This window comes from Pseudonaja textilis, chromosome Z (genome assembly GCF_049901715.1).
Source record: "Pseudonaja textilis isolate UNSWEBS1 chromosome Z, rPseTex1.2, whole genome shotgun sequence".
In the NCBI taxonomy this organism is placed as follows: Eukaryota; Metazoa; Chordata; class Lepidosauria; order Squamata; family Elapidae; genus Pseudonaja; species Pseudonaja textilis.
Window position 1 is genome coordinate 106,770,712 of NC_142008.1, and position 16,266 is coordinate 106,786,977.

A 16,266-nucleotide genomic window follows, 5' to 3' on the forward strand; every position below is an offset into this window, starting at 1 on the left:
TGCTTTCGCTACTTTTTTTTATTTGTGTTGGACATTATTTAATGCTTTCATTTATTTACTTCCTTTTAAATTGAAACCTAAGGAAAATGTTTGCTTGAAATGGTTTAAATTTATCATTCTTGTTTGGGGAAGAATGTTGGATTAGGGTATTTGGGCCATGGCCAAACATCAATGATTGCTCCTTTTATTATCAAGAGAAATTTCTAAATGAAACCAAAATACTAGCTAAAAATCTTACAAATAAACATAAATATGTCTATTACTATTGGTTCTATTTTTGTTTTCTTTTTCCATGGTCTATGTACTTCTATTTACAGGTCTTTTTATTTTTTGATTTTCTTCTCTTGTCTCCTGAAACCGCCACATGTTACAGATATTTGTAGTAATCATCTTCATCCAGATTTTTTTACGTTATTTTCATAGGGCATTTTGAATATGTTTCATCACATAGCCACATGTTTGGACTGAATTAGGCATTTTTTTTACCTATCAAGTCCTTTCCAAAGATCTGGGATATATAGAGTTGCTATTTGATGCTGTTTTTATTATTATCTAATAAAAGTATAAATTAAGTTATTGAACTAGCATTGTTTAATTATATTAAAAATAATTTTAGATGATATTTCATGACAGAGTTATTAAGATGCCATGTACATATGAAACCATAAATCTATAGCTGGCTTGGCCCTTTCTTACGTAACATTCTTTAAATCAAAAACAGTTCATCTAATTTTAATTGTATAGTTCAAAAAGCAAAACATTATTAGGCTTTCAAAAAACTCTTAAAGTTCTATAAATCACATATCTATATACCTTAACAGAGGAGAAATACAAATACCACATTATTAAGAATTAATACTATTCCAAAATTGACAAGTGTGTTAAATAGATATATATATAAACATTGCAGAAACTATTTGTCTAGTTTCATGCACAGTTACTAAGGAACTCAGATAACAAAGAAAATACTAATGAGAGACAATGTGCAAGAAGTGAGCAATATATAAACTATAAGTTCAAGCAAACCTAAGCGGACCCTGCCATAGTTTGGGATGGGAATAACACTAGGAAGATGAAGCTCAAGCAACCCTAGTAAGCATGTTTGGTAGTGAGGTATGCAGGAAGCTGTACTTCAACAGCTGCTACAGTATAGGTCTGATGAGAAAGAATGTGATCAAGAAGTTATATGGTTCAAACAGTGACATAACTGTTGCCCTGTTAATTTATAATGATAATTGTGGGTGCTAGAACTACTCTAAAAGCATACTATCATGCCAGTGATGATATTCAGCCAGTTCACACTAATTCAGGCGAACCGGTAGCAAGGATTTTGACATGGGTCGCTGAGCCAAACTGGCCACACCCCGGACCCAGTCACCCAGTTGCTGCTCACTTGCTCGCCCCACCTGCCTGATGCTCGCCCCACCTGCCTGACTCTCGGCCCGCCCACCTGACACTCAGCCCACCCAGGCATTCCTCAGTTCCTATGCGGCACACTGGGTCCTCCAGACTTGCCTTTAATTTGCCTTCCCATTGGTGCCTGTGCCCCAACTGAGCAGCCCTGATCTGACTGCTTACAGGTAAGCCTGCGAGTCACACTAGCCCCCTTCCCTTGCCATTCCCAGACTTTGCCTGGCCTCCCTCACTATTCCCAGACCTTACCAGGCCTCCCTCCCTTCCTGGATCATCGTGGGCCTCCATCATTGTTCCTGGACCTTACTGGGCCTCCCTCACCATTCCCAGACCTTGCCTGGCCTCCCTCACCATTCCCAGACTTTGCTGGGCATCTCCCACCATCCCCAGGCTCAGATGGCTGACTAAGCCACCATATGGTGCTCTCCCAATCACATGGCGGCCACAGTGCAAGAAGCCTGCTTGAGCAGGAAGAAGAAAGCCCTGGCCTGCCCGTTCTGGCTGGCAACTCTTCTCCCCTTGCTCTTCCAGGTTCCAGCATACCGGACAGCTTGGACATGGGGCAGTTGACTACCCTGCCAGCAAACACTGCCCTGCCCGCTACTCCTGCCACCGCTAGAGGTGGAGGGTGGCAGTGGTTCACACGTACAACCTTGCCTCCTCAAAAGAGCAGCAGCGGCAGGCACAAGGTAAGAAACAGGAAAACTGCTGGTACCCTTTTGCCCTCAGTGATGGCAGGAGCAGCTGGTGGTGCAGCATTTGCTGGCGGGGCAGTCAACTGTCACATGTCTGAGCTGTCCGGTGTGTGGAACCTAGAAGATCAAGGGGAGCAGAGCTGCCAGCCAGAATGGGCAGGCCAGAGCTTTCCCTCCTCCCTGCCTGAGCACGCTTCTTGCACCTCTGTCACCACTCACAGTTCATGCTCCTGTCTCTTGGCCTGTTGTGGCTGCTGCTGCTGCTGCTCTTCTGGGGAGATAGGGCTGTGCAGGAGGTGACTCCATACTGGAGAAACTTCTGTCCAGTGCCAGGCTAAGAGGTGGTCCAAAAGGGAGGGTGGGTGGAATGTCCCGGGGCTACTTGCTTTCTTCATTCTCCCACTGCCCGCTACTCTGGAGCTCTCCGGATCAGTTTGTTCCAGACCTGGTGTGTGTGTGTCATGAGAGAGAGTGTAGTGTGTGTGTGTGAGAGAGAGAGAGACAGAGACAAAAAAGAAAGGAAGGAAGGAAGGAAGGAAGGAAGGAAGGAAGGAAGGAAGGAAGGAAGTGTGTGGTGTGTGTGTGTGAGAGAGAGAGAAGAAAAGAAAGAGCAAGAAAGAAAGGAAGGGAGAGAAAGAAAGAGAAAAAGAAAGATAAAGAAACAAAGAAAAAGAAATAGGAAGAAAGAAACAAAGAAAGAGCAAGAAAAAAAGAAAGAAAGGAAGGAAGGAAGGAAGGAAGGAAGGAAGGAAGGAAGGAAGAAGGGAGGGAGGGAGGGAGGGAGGAAGGAAGGAAGGAAGGAAGGAAGGAAGGAAGGAAGGAAGGAAGGAAGGAAAAAGAAATGGAAAGGAAGGAAGGGAGAGAGAGAGAGAAAACTCTGTGCTATTATTTTTAATTGTTCTATTATTTATTATATATTAATATTTTACACTGTCCCTGCACCTAGAATGATTTTACTGCCTTTCTTTTGCCCAGGTATTTTTTAGGGTTTACAATACATGAATTCAATGTCTATAGTCCAGAGCATAAATACATGTGTGTTTAACAAAATACATGTGTGTTTAACAGAGTTGAAAGGAACTTTGGAGGTCTTCTAATGAAACCCCGTGTTCAGCAGGAAAACTGAGGATGCCAAGCTCTGAGTAGAGGTCCTGGGAAAGATGTCAGAATAACAGAATAACACTTAGAAGGGACCTTAGGGGTAATCCTATACCATTTCAGAGAAACGGCTGTCCAGTCTTTTCTTTAAAACTTCCAGTGATTGAGAACCCAGAACTTCTGGAGACAAACAAGTCCACTGGTTAATTGTTCTCACTGTCAGGTTGCTTCTCTGTTTGTTCAGTTTCCATCCATTACTTCTTGTTTGCCTTCTTTGCTTTGGAAAATACATTTATTTATTTTTTATTTTATTTTATTTGTCAATTGTTTACAAGATAATAAGTATAAGTGTATACATAGTTATGAATACATGAAATGGGTACATATAAGAAAAATAAAAGAAAAATAAAAAGAAACAACAGGACAGGGATGGTAGGCACGTTGGTGCGCTTATGCACGCCCTACAGATCTCTTAGGAAAGGGTGAGGTCAATAGTAGACAGTCTAAGGTTAAAGTTTTTGGGGTTTGGGAAGAAACAACAGAGTCAGGTAGAGTATTCCAGACATTGACCACTCTGTTGCTGAAGTCGTATTTCCTGCAATCAAGCTTGGTGCGGTTAACCTTGAGTTTGTATCTGTTGTGTGCTCTTGTGTTGTTATGGTTGAAGCTGAAGTATTCATTGACAGGTAGGACATTGCAATGTATGATTTTATATACCATGCTTAAATCAGACCGAAGACGGCGTAATTCAAGGTTTTCTAGTTCTAGAATTTCAAGTCTGGTGGCATAAGGTATTCTACAACGAGTAGAGGAGTGGAGAACTCTTCTTGTGAAATATTTCTGGACTTTTCAACTGTGCTAATATCAGATACGTAATGTGGATTCCAGACTGATGAGCTGTATTCGAGTATTGGTCTAGCAAATGTTTTGTATGCTCTAGTTAGTAGTGTGATATTACCAGAGAAAAAGCTACATAAGATTAGGTTAACAACTCTTAATGCCTTTTTGGCTATGTAGTTGCAGTGGGCTCTAGCACTTAGATCATTAGAGGTGAGTATTCCAAGGTCCTTTACAGAGCTTGGATCATCAACAAGATCTTGACTATTCAGCTTGTATTTTATTTTCGGATTTTTTTTTGCCAATATGTAAGACAGAGCATTTATTTGTTGAGATTTGAAGTTGCCATTTGTTTGACCATTCTGATACACAGTCAAGATCTTTTTGAAGGGTAGCAGTATTGTCTGTGGTATTGAACAGCTTTACATCATCAGCGTAAAAGAACGCAGTTGCTCTTAATATGATCACAGAAGTCATTTATGTAGAGTATGAAGAGAGTTGGTCCTAGAACACTGCCTTGGGGGACACCACTATTGACAGGTACAGAATTTGATAGGACGCTCCCAATTTTGACCATTTGTTGTCTGTTTGACAGGAATGCTTCTATCCAGTTATGCAGTTGTCCAGAGATACCATAGGATTTTATTTTTAGGAGTAGTTTGTCATGTACCACTGAATCAAAGGCTTTACAGAAGTCTATGTAGATTGCATCTATTGTTTTGCCCTGATCAAGTTGTGTAGTCCATATGTTTTTGCAGTGTAAGAGTTGCAGATTACAGGATAGTTTTTTCTGAAACCAAATTGTTTATTGGAGAGTAGGTTGTTTGTCTCTAAGTGGAGGATGATGGATTGGTTAATAATTGATTCCATGACTTTACAGGTGACGCAGCATAAGGAGATTGGTCTGTAATTTTCAACTAGGCAAGGGTCTCCCTTTTGAAGATGGGGATGACTATGGCTTGTGACCATAGGTTAGGCAAGGAACTGGTCCTGAAAGATTTTTCAAAGATTATGCTTAGAGGTTTGGCTATGGCAGTGGATAGCTTTTTTAAGAAATAGGCACATATTCCATCCGGTCCAATAGATAGAGATGGTTTTAGATTGCGTAGTGCTTTTTCAACATTGTCTTCTGTAAAATCGATATGTATTAGATCATTGTAGTTATCTGTGATTCGGCTAGGAAATACTGGGCATGATCCATTGCTGTTTACAAATACTGAGCCAAAAAATGTGTTAAAGATGTTGGCTTTAATGGTGTTGTCGTTGCAGTCTTTACCATTAGGTCCTATCAGGGGTGGGATGGACCTTGAATCTTTTAGTTTGTTTTTACAAAATTGTAAAAAGCACTGGTGGAATTGGTGCTTAGAAGGTTTTCCTCTTGTTTAATGTGATAATTGGTGCATTCGGTCTTTATTTGGTGGCATAAATTTTTGTATCGGCTTTTGAAATTGGCAATGTGACCAGATTTGTTTTTCTGCCAGAGTGATCTCTTTTGGATTGAAGTTTCCTTATTGTTATGGGCAATCTGTTTTTTTGTTTTGTTTTGGGAGTTGTTGTTGGTACATATAGTTTGATGACTCTTTTGACTTCAAGTAAAAATATGTTGTAATGGTCTTCAACAGTATTGCATCCAGTGAATAGAGATTGCCAATCAAGGGATGAGAGATCGTTGTTTATAAGATCATAGTTGCCTTTTTGAAATTATAATTGGGGATCACATCATTGTGGTGGTTTTTGTGTGGACGTATGTTGAGACAAAAGTCAATCATATTGTGGTCACTGCTGGAAAAAGGTTCTTTAGTTTGTATTCCGTAAATTAAATTCAAACTATTGCAGAAGATGAGATCGAGGCAGTTGTTTAGTCTAGTGTTGCTGGTTACTAGTTGTTCCAGTCCCAGATTTGTAACAGCATTGTAAAAGGTTGCATGTATGGTTTCAGTTGTACATTCATTTAGGGTCCAGTCAATATGAGGCAGATTGAAATCACCAAGAAAGATAAAAGGGTATGGGCAGGATGCTGCCCATGTTAGTAGTGTATTTAGCTTGTTTACATGTTCGATGTCATAATCAGGTGCTCTGTAACATAGTAAGAATCGAATTGTGATATTTAAGGATAGTTCACAGATAATGGTCTCAGGAAGAGCAAGCTCCTGGGTAACTTGGATATTTTTTAGATGTAAGGACTTTTTGTAGAAGATAGCAACACCACCTCCTCTACGAATTTCACAATTACATTGCCTCCCACTTCTTTCTGGCAGCCTCTTAAAAGCCTGTTGCCTATCACACTCTTGGGCAAAGCATGTGACCCATTTCCTCCTTTCAGTGGTCCATGAAAGTACATCTATAGTATGTAGATAATAAAGTGAAAAAAAGCTGAACAACATTTTTACAAAACTATAGATAAGTTGAGGCTAGGTGTGACAAGGAATGGCTGGGAAGGGAGGAGCCATGCGAGGCAACCCTTGATGTGAATGACATTGAGTTGACCACACCCACCTTGCCACATGACCATCAAGCATGCTAACCCAGTCACGTGATCATTAAGCCACGCCCACCAAATAAGCCATGCCCACAGTACTGGTAGTAAAAAAAATTGAATCCTACCACTGTATCATGCTTTCATTTAAACAGGTAATCATTTATTTTCTTCAAAGTTGAACTGATGAAAAAAAATTATATGGAATAGTAATAGAATTTAACTAGTGTAGTGGAAATAAGTGAGTTATTTGTGTCTGTTAATTCACAAGCATTTTTTCCTGACACCATTTTTGCAGTTTGATTTCAATTAAATGTGAATTTTACAAAATGAAAAACCCAATTTTGAAATGAAATAATGTAAAAATGGCACAGAAAATGAGGTGCTATATAAAAAGTCTACTAAAGAAACTTGATTTGCTAGTATATTCCACTGTCAAGATTCCAAAGATTTCTTAAGAATACTGAACAAATATTTAAAAATGAAGAAAATATTCACAGTCAGAAATCACAAATGAGTACTTTGGGAAACAAGTTGCCATGATTATCAGATAAAGAAAAAAGAATTTTATTTATTAACTTATTATATCATAATAATGCTTCAGAACTGATTTTTACTTCAATTAAAATAGTGATAATATCTGAGGTTATAGGGCAAGTAAATCCAAATGATTTCTTTGTAGGCCAGCATGGCTTTATCTGAGAAAAACTGGAAAATTCAAAATATAGTATATGAATTTACTATGCATAAAAATATGGGGCCAACAGCCAACCTTTTATGCAAGCTAATCCTTCTAGCGATGGATTACCCAATTGATGGACCTATTGGTTTGCAGTTTTAAGGCAAGTCTCACTGCAAAATATAACCATTTATAAGTAAGGGTAAGAGTATTTGTTCTGGGAACTCAAAGCCTAATATCCTTAATATTCAACTTTATAAAAGATCTCAGCAACCTGACATTCATAGAAAAATATGCCATTTTTGTATTGTAGGATACAGCTGAATCAAGCTACTAATTTTCTTTTCTTAGTTTTGTATTAATGTGCATGGTTAAAAATTAGGGGCAAGCATATTTAGCTAAACATTTCTGCTAATTACATTTTTATCATAGGACTAAAAGTCTGCAATTTTTTTAAAAATCTACCATGATTCAGATCTTTGTGGAAAGCACAGACATCTATTATACATGGATGAAATAGATGTGTTCTTTGAGTAAGGGAAAGAACTATCCTGTGAGCTGGTCACTATAATTATTGAATTGTGAACAAACTTAAGAAGTTAGGAGTTGGTTTATCAGATAATTCAATACATGATTCTGAAGGAAAAAACACATGCTCAGTTGATGGGTTATATTTATAGATATGTAGGAATGTGAGTTAGTTTTTTTTAAAACAAATTTTATTAATTTTACAAAACAATATACAGACAAACAAAGCATAGGGTATAATAACATAAGAGATCTTTTTCTGAAAAAAACAATAAGACATCTTATTTAAAGACAGAATAATTCCAAATTATCACATTTCCATATGAACACAATTTAATATATATATTTACCTTATCTGTTCAACTTCATATCTTATCCCAACTTCTCTTTATTACTCCCTTTCCTTCTATTTATTCAAATTATATTTCTTTTACTTTAGACTGTATACATTTTTTATATCCATCTGTCTTATTTACAATTTCATTATTCTCTTCCAACATTCTTCTTACATTCTTCTAAAATTTTATTAATTCAAACGTAGACATACAAAACACAAAACATATACCTAAAACTTCTTTTGGAAAGCGGCTTACCCCGGGTTACCTCTTTTTATGCAGACATAAATCAAATTCATACTCACTTAATATACTGTTTCATATCTTAATTAACATTCTGTATTTTCCATATATTTTCTCTCCTCTATTCACTCTCATAATTCTATTATATTTATTTCATCTCATTTTAAATAATTATACTTGTATATTTGTCTGTTCTCTTCAATTATCTATTTATCTTTACTTTCTAATAAAATATTTCTCCTGTAATCACTGGTTGAAGTATGACAACTTTTTATCTTTCCCCTAAATTTGACACTTGAAATAATACATACTTTCCATACTGGTTCTGCTTAGCACAAAGTATTACATTTTGAAATAGTGAAACAACAATAAAAAAGGGATTGAATTTATAGTATAATCAAAACAATATTCCATAGAGAAATGGAATTTTGTATATTCCCTTTAATATATTATTAACTTATAATTCAATTTTCTAACTCAATTTCAAGTACTAATATCTACAATACAATCTTATATACTTTTGCAGAATCATATATTAAATTATAATTTACCCTTTGTCTCTGGAAAAAACCTTTTTTTTAATATCTTGTTTTAAACCTTTATGGCTTCTCTTCCCTTTTCCCCTTCCTTTCTTATCACTTCTAGTCTTTTTACACCCTCCCCATCTCTCAAATGCCACTTTTTTGATTTTCCCTCTGTGGTGTTTCTCTTTTCTGTTGCTTTCTGGCATTGTATTGATTTTTCATCTTATTTTCCCCTTTCTTGGTTGCTTTTTTAGGTTCTGAATTCTGCATTTTCTTTCCCCCCTTATTCTTTTCAGCTATGATTTTTTGTCCATTAAGTACTCCTCTTAAATGTATTGTCCATTAAAGATGGCTTCTCCTTCTTCATCCCAATTCTCTTGTTCTTGTATTTCTTGGTAAGTAGAAATCGCCATTTCCAAAAAACGAAAGATAGATCCAAGAGGGTCCTTGCCTTCTTGTTTATCTTGTTGTAGCTTTTGAAATTCCATTTGTAATTCTTGCACAGATAATGCCTATTATTATTATTATTATTATTATTATTATTATTATTATTATTATTATTATTATTATTATTTAAAAGAGCAACCCAAATGTTTCTAGTCTTTCAAGAAATAGTTCCCCAAAAGTCACAAAGTCACAAAGCAATCCAAAACAAAGCAGATTGTTCCATTAACACTTTCTTCTTCATCTTTTTTTCCCCCTTCCTCCTGGGGTGAAATTCAATTAGACCATTTCAAAATAATTTTTTAGAAGCCTTATTGTCATTAATTTCTAATCTTATAAACTTCAAGCAGTCTTCTTCAATAAAGTCTTAGGATAATTTTTTTTACCTCTTCCTTCCCACTTATAGCAATAAATTTTTAATTCCAATGTTCCAAAATCTTTTATCCCCTTGGCTTTAATTTTTAGGTTTATTTACCTTCTTAGCCCAAGCAGGTTTTCCAGATTTCCATCAGCTACTTCTGTAGGGAAGGAGAGTGAAAAGAAATAACTTTCCCTTTCACTTTCTACTGCCGCTTGCACAGTCTTTCTGGGAACAATATAGCAATAGAAAGGGAAATTCCAGGTTTTAAGGGCTCCTCTTTGTCCCGGCTCAGCCAAAGAAAAAACTTTCACTTTCTTCCTCCTGCACTTTCTTATCCAGCTGCAGACTTCTTTGTGGCGGCCATTGCTGACCGCTGCTCCACCGCCTTGGGAAAAGGGGGTTTTGCCGGCTGGGGAGGGGGTCTGCAACACTCCCAAAACCCTATCCGGATCCCCCCTGTCTTCAGCTGCCTCTACGGGGCAGCTATATCCCCCAAATCCACCCAGATTGGGGGCACCTCAGCAGCGAGTGCAGCAGGGATCGCACAGAATTGCAAATCCCTGCTGCTGCCGAAGCCTTGCAAACCGGAAGTCCAAATGTGTGTTGGTTATTATTTATTTGGGTTTAGGGATTCTATTTCTTTCATATGTTGAGTTATTGAGATGTGTTCAGACAGATGTCTGAATCATGAAGAGTTAATATGATGGAAAAATATTGTAAGAGAGACAAGATTGATCTAGTTCTTGATAGCCCAATTCCTGTGTCAAGCAATATCTTGTATATTCTGATTATAGTGTCCCAGAAAAAAAATAGTATTATATTTCAATTGCTCTTTGCTGTATTTTAATTGGAAACATCCTTCAAAATTTGACCTGGTATCTAAGATACAACAGGAACTTGATGTATCATGTATGTATATTAATTGGTTAGTGTACTATATTAACATACTCCAAACCCTAACAGCTGATTGGTCCACGCGGACCGCGACCGGATTGGCTGACTGAACAGCCGTGATTGGTGCACTTTGAATCTACCACAATTGGTCGAGCCGATTGCGGGAGATTCAAAGCGCTGTCATTGGCCGCCGAGCCGTGAGCAATCCCTATATGAGGGGTTGCCGAGGCTCCAAGTTTTCGTACTGAACTTTAACTAAATAAAGAGCTGAACATTACTGTTGGTCTCGCATCTCTTTGGGAACCGATCTACCCGATCTAACAGTTATAATGCTATTTTTCATGTTATTAAAATATATTGCTTCCTACATACTGATAATTGTTAAAAACAAAAAGGTAGATTATCAATAGCAACCAATCATATTGACTACTAATTGCATGATAAGCTAGATGCCTTGAATATCTGTTATTTGCTATCATTATTATGATACTAACTACCCATAGATATTTATTTGTTATTGTATGAAAGAAAATGGCAACTGGAAATGTTTGATCAGATAAAACATAATGTTTACATGCCTATGCATATCCCCACTAAATCAGACAATTGCAGAATTGGTTAGGTCAGAATGTTAAATTAAACCACAGCTATTGAACAACCACTGATATATTCCATAAACGCTGAGGTGTAAATCACTATTCATAAACCAGAATTGTGAAATTCATACATCATGCTAAGCCAAAATCAAATAAATCACATTATGACATAGAACAAAATGTAAATACAAAAAAATAAAAGAAACTTTTCAGCAAGAGCCTGCCAAGTTGTATTCTCTAACAAAATGTGTGTGTGTGTTTGTGTGTGTGTGTGTGTAGCTTTAAATAATGCCTTAAATACTATATATGTTATTTATATATATTATATAATTTATATAATATAATATCAGTATATATATTATATACATATACATACATACATACAGGCTTAAGGCAACAGTTTATTTAGTGTTCTTTTTTAAAAAAAATAATAATTTTATTAGTTTTTAAAGACAAACAAAACAAACAAAACATAAAAACATCCAGCTTTCTTTCATAAATATACAAACAGTGTGTCGGTTGGTTTACCAATTTTTGTGCATCCATTTCGTAGTCTCAATTACAGTTACATTACATAATAACTCATATTATCAATCAGAAATTATATACCCTAGTATCACTATTAAACAATCATTTGACTATGATTTTATTCATTCATACTTTGTGAGATAACTATAATTTACTTAGTTTATTTTATAACAAATCATATAATCATACCAAATCTATCCTGAAAACATTTTATAAATATGGTATCAAATAAAAAAGAAAAAAAAATCTCTTTATATATTCATTATTATCTAAAATTCTAAATATTCTATTGTTGTATTTTATCATCCAACCATTGATAGAAAAGGTCCCAAATTTTATAGAATTGTTTATCCTCTTGTTCTCTAATTTCAAATGTCAATCTACTCATCTCAGCACATTCCAATATTTTCTTAATAATTTCTTCCTGCAATGGTATCTTCTCATTTTTCCAGTTTTTAGCAAATACAATCCTAACCACTGTTAATACATTTACAATCAGGTATTTCAATTCTTTACTATATGTATCAGGTAAGATTCCCAATAAAAAGATTTCTGGTTTCAAATCTATGTGTTTCTTTATCATTTTTTCCAACCACATGCAAATTTTAATCCAGCATTTTCTAGCATCCTCACAAATCCACCACATATGGTAATATGAGCCAGGTATCTGATGACATTTCCAGCATTTTTCAGATTTATTCTTGAACATTCTTGCTATCCTTGTCGGGGGAGTGCCACCTGTAAAACATCTTATACAAATTTTCTTTATAAGCTGTTGACATTGTCATTTTATAATTTTGAGACCACAATTTTTGCAATTTCTCTAAATCAATCCCATTTCCAAAATTCTTCCCCAAGCAATCACAGTTTCTTTAACTTGTTCTTGCTCTAGTTTAATTTCCAGTAAATAACCGCATAATTTTTTAATCACCTTTTCATCAGTACCTGTCAAGATCTTGTCTGAATCAGTCAATTTATCATAAAATCCCTCTGTTTTAAAATCTTCATCATACCTTGAATGTATTTGCGCATATGAAAACCAATTCATCTTTATACCTTGTTCCTCTAAGTTTTGCATCGATTTAAATTCACCCTTTTCATCCAGTATTTCGCCATATCTAACTGTTTGTTCCTTCTTATAAATTATAGGATAGGAAAATGCTTCAATGGTCGATAACCAAACTGGAATTTTCAAATAACATTGTCTTTTGATCTTCTCCCAATTTAACCACAAAGTCTCCCGTATATGATGTCTTCTAAAATAGCCCTGCATTTTAGTTCCCTTGTACCATAGAAAAGCATGCCAGCCCAACAACAAATCATGACCTTCTAATGTCAACAATCTAATCTTTCTTAGTGTTATCCATTCCTTGGCCCACATCAAATTTGCAGCTTGATAGTACAACTCCCAATTAGGCAAACCAAAACCTCCTCTAATTCTAGCATCTTGTAAAAGTTTAACTTTATTCTCGCTTTCTTACCTTGCCATATATACTTCAACACAATTTTATTTAAATCTTCAAAATAGTCTTTTCCAAGCCTGATTGGTATTGCTTGAAACAAGTATAAGATTCTGGGTAGAATATTCATCTTGATTGTTGAGATTCTCCCTATTAATGACAATTGTAAATTTTCCCATTTCATCAAATCTAACGCTATGTGTTGTTTGAATTTAATATAATTGTTTTCTTTTAATATACTACATCTTGGTATCAAATATATCCCCAAATACTTGACCTTGTTCGTGACTTGAATTTTCAATAGGTCTGCCAGTTCTTCTCTTTGTCTTAGTAACATATTCTTTGTCAAAATCTTTGTTTTATCTTTATTTATTTTCAAACCAGCCACCTCACCATATGTCTCTATCTTTTCCAATAATTTTGGAGCTGTTTCTAAAGGGTCTTCCAAAATAAATGCCAGATTATCCGCAAAGGCTTGCAATTTAAATTCTTCCTTTTTAATTTTCATTCCTTTTATGCTTTTATCATCTCTGATATTTCTATTCAACACTTCCAAAGTCAATACAAATAGCAAAGGTGATAGAGGGCATCCTGTGAATTCTCCCTCTATCATTACCTTTGCCATTTGTTTATGGTATATGGCTTCTATTGCTTGGATAAATTTTCTGGTAAAACCCATCCTTTCCAATAATAGTAACATAAATCTCCAATTCACATTATCAAATGCCTTTGGGGCATCTAAGAATATCAAAGCCATTTGTTTTTCGGGATGTACCTCATAATATTCCAAAGTGTCCAGGATTACTCTCATATTGTCTTTGATTTGTCTCTTTGGCAGAAATCCATTTTGACCTGGATGAATAAAGTTATTTAAGTATTTTTTAAGTATATCCGCCAAAATTGAAGCAATTATGCAAGGAATCCAAGATCTCAAGACAAAATCAGATACCATTGAAAAGAGAACAGCGAATATTGAACAAAGAATAGAGAACATTGAACAAAGAACAGGGAAGACCGATGAAAAAATTGAAAATATCCAACAAATGATGGTGAAGTATAATGAGAGAAACTTTATTTGGTGTTCTTAACACTTGTTTACTACTTAGTGGATTTTTCTCTTCTTTGTCCAATGTTCTCTGTTTTTAAATAAAGTATTTATTATTGTTTTGTTATATTTTTATACAATTCTGATTTTAAATCTTCCTCTACATTATTTAAATTCCAAAAGTCTTTCGTTAATTGCTGACCATAAAAAGTAGAAAGGAATTAAGCTCAGTAAGGAATACTTGCAAAACTTAAAAATTGGAATTTTTTTAGTTGAAGAATACTTTAAAAAATAAGAAAGCCCTTAAGTTGAGCTTATCTCCTGATCCCAGATTCCAATGGTTTGTCATTTTTAATTATGGGAATTTTTTAGAGTTTCCAATTAAATCCTGGAATTCTCTGATGGTCTTTCATTTATGTCAAGAAGAGTAACTTTGGAACACAAACAAGGAGGACCAGGAGTAGAAGGGAGTATCCATATTTGTCTGTTGTTTTAATTTTAAAACAATTAAAATACAAAATTTAATTTAATGTTGTATTTTAAACACCCTAAACTAATTTTGTTTTGCTTATGGCAGTACCTAGAAAGGTAGCTTAGCTTTGTTGCCTACTTTTACCTTACAAAATATATTTTCTACATTGATTACATTGATAAAATAAAGGTTCAAAATCAGTCTGTTTGAGAAAAGTCAACTTTGCATCATATTTTTAACTACTGTCAGTACCAATTGCTTTAAATGAGATTAATTAGAAGGATTTTTTTCTCCATTTCCTACTTACTATATTATTTGTTCTGTTAAATTTTCTTTCCACACTACTGCCCTACCAGGGACCTGTAGTATAATTTATTTTTCTTTTCCATTTATACATAGTTTTCCATACCTTTGATACTTTTTAAAAAATATTATGCCTTTTTTCTTTATTCTTATATATGAAAATTCTACACTGTTGTTAATACTTCAGTCAAATAACTATACTCTGTATGAAACATAGCAATTATTCCTACATGCATAAATGTATTATTTCATACATATCTGTACCAATAACTAAAGTAGGTGTGTGTGTTTTTTCCTTATTCTGGAGTTTACAAGGAAGAAATAGGTGTGTGAAGGAATTTCCTAGCTGCTTACCCTATTATTCCTAATATTATACTAATATAATTCTAATTTAAACTCTTGATAATTTAACTCTTCAAAATACTATTTTCCTTTTCTATAAATAGGAAATTTATTCCTTCATTTAAATTATTTGCTTAATGATTCACCTTTTTCTTTCAGATTTTATATATAATAGGCTAATATAACTGGTTTTTATAAAATTGTTGGTTTATTGTTTTGAATTTCATTAATTGCTCTTGAATTTCTCTTTCTCTTGATAAAATAGCACAATGGTTTCTAACAATTTCTTTGAGGTTTCAAAATCAGATGTCAAACATAATTCTTACTATTCTTTCTACTTTTTTTCATAACCATAAAAACAGAATTTCTAAACTTTTGATTCCTTTAAAGGGCAGTCAGTCAGCTACCAGAACCAATTTTTGTCCTGTTCAGTTCTTTTTAAATTCACTGCTTTTTGAAAACAATTTGATAATACTACCTTACCCTCTCCTCATTGTTCTACCAAAAAAAGATTACCCAGTTTATCATCAGAATTATATCATCCAATGATTAAGTCATTGCTGAAAACTTAAAAAAAGCAGATACACATCTCACTACTTTGTTTCTTTGTAGCAATTAGTAATTTTACAATTTGCATTTTAGAATTTTTCAGGTTGATTCAGGTCTCTTATTACATCTTTAAAATCTGTTTTATAAATAATTGGGATGTAGCTGATCTGAGCTAAGATATATATATATATATATATTAAACAAATTCTATTAGTTTTCAAAAACAATACACAAACAAAACATAAAACATAAGAACATAAAACATCTTTTCTAAAAACTGCTTATTGAGTTTTAACAAAACAAATAAAACATCTTATTTGAGTACAGCATAGCTCCAGTTTATCACAATTCCATGCAAACACAATTTGATATGCATATTCAACTTTATATCATATTGCTCTTTTTCCAACTTCTCACTATTTCTCCCTTTACTTCTATTCAATT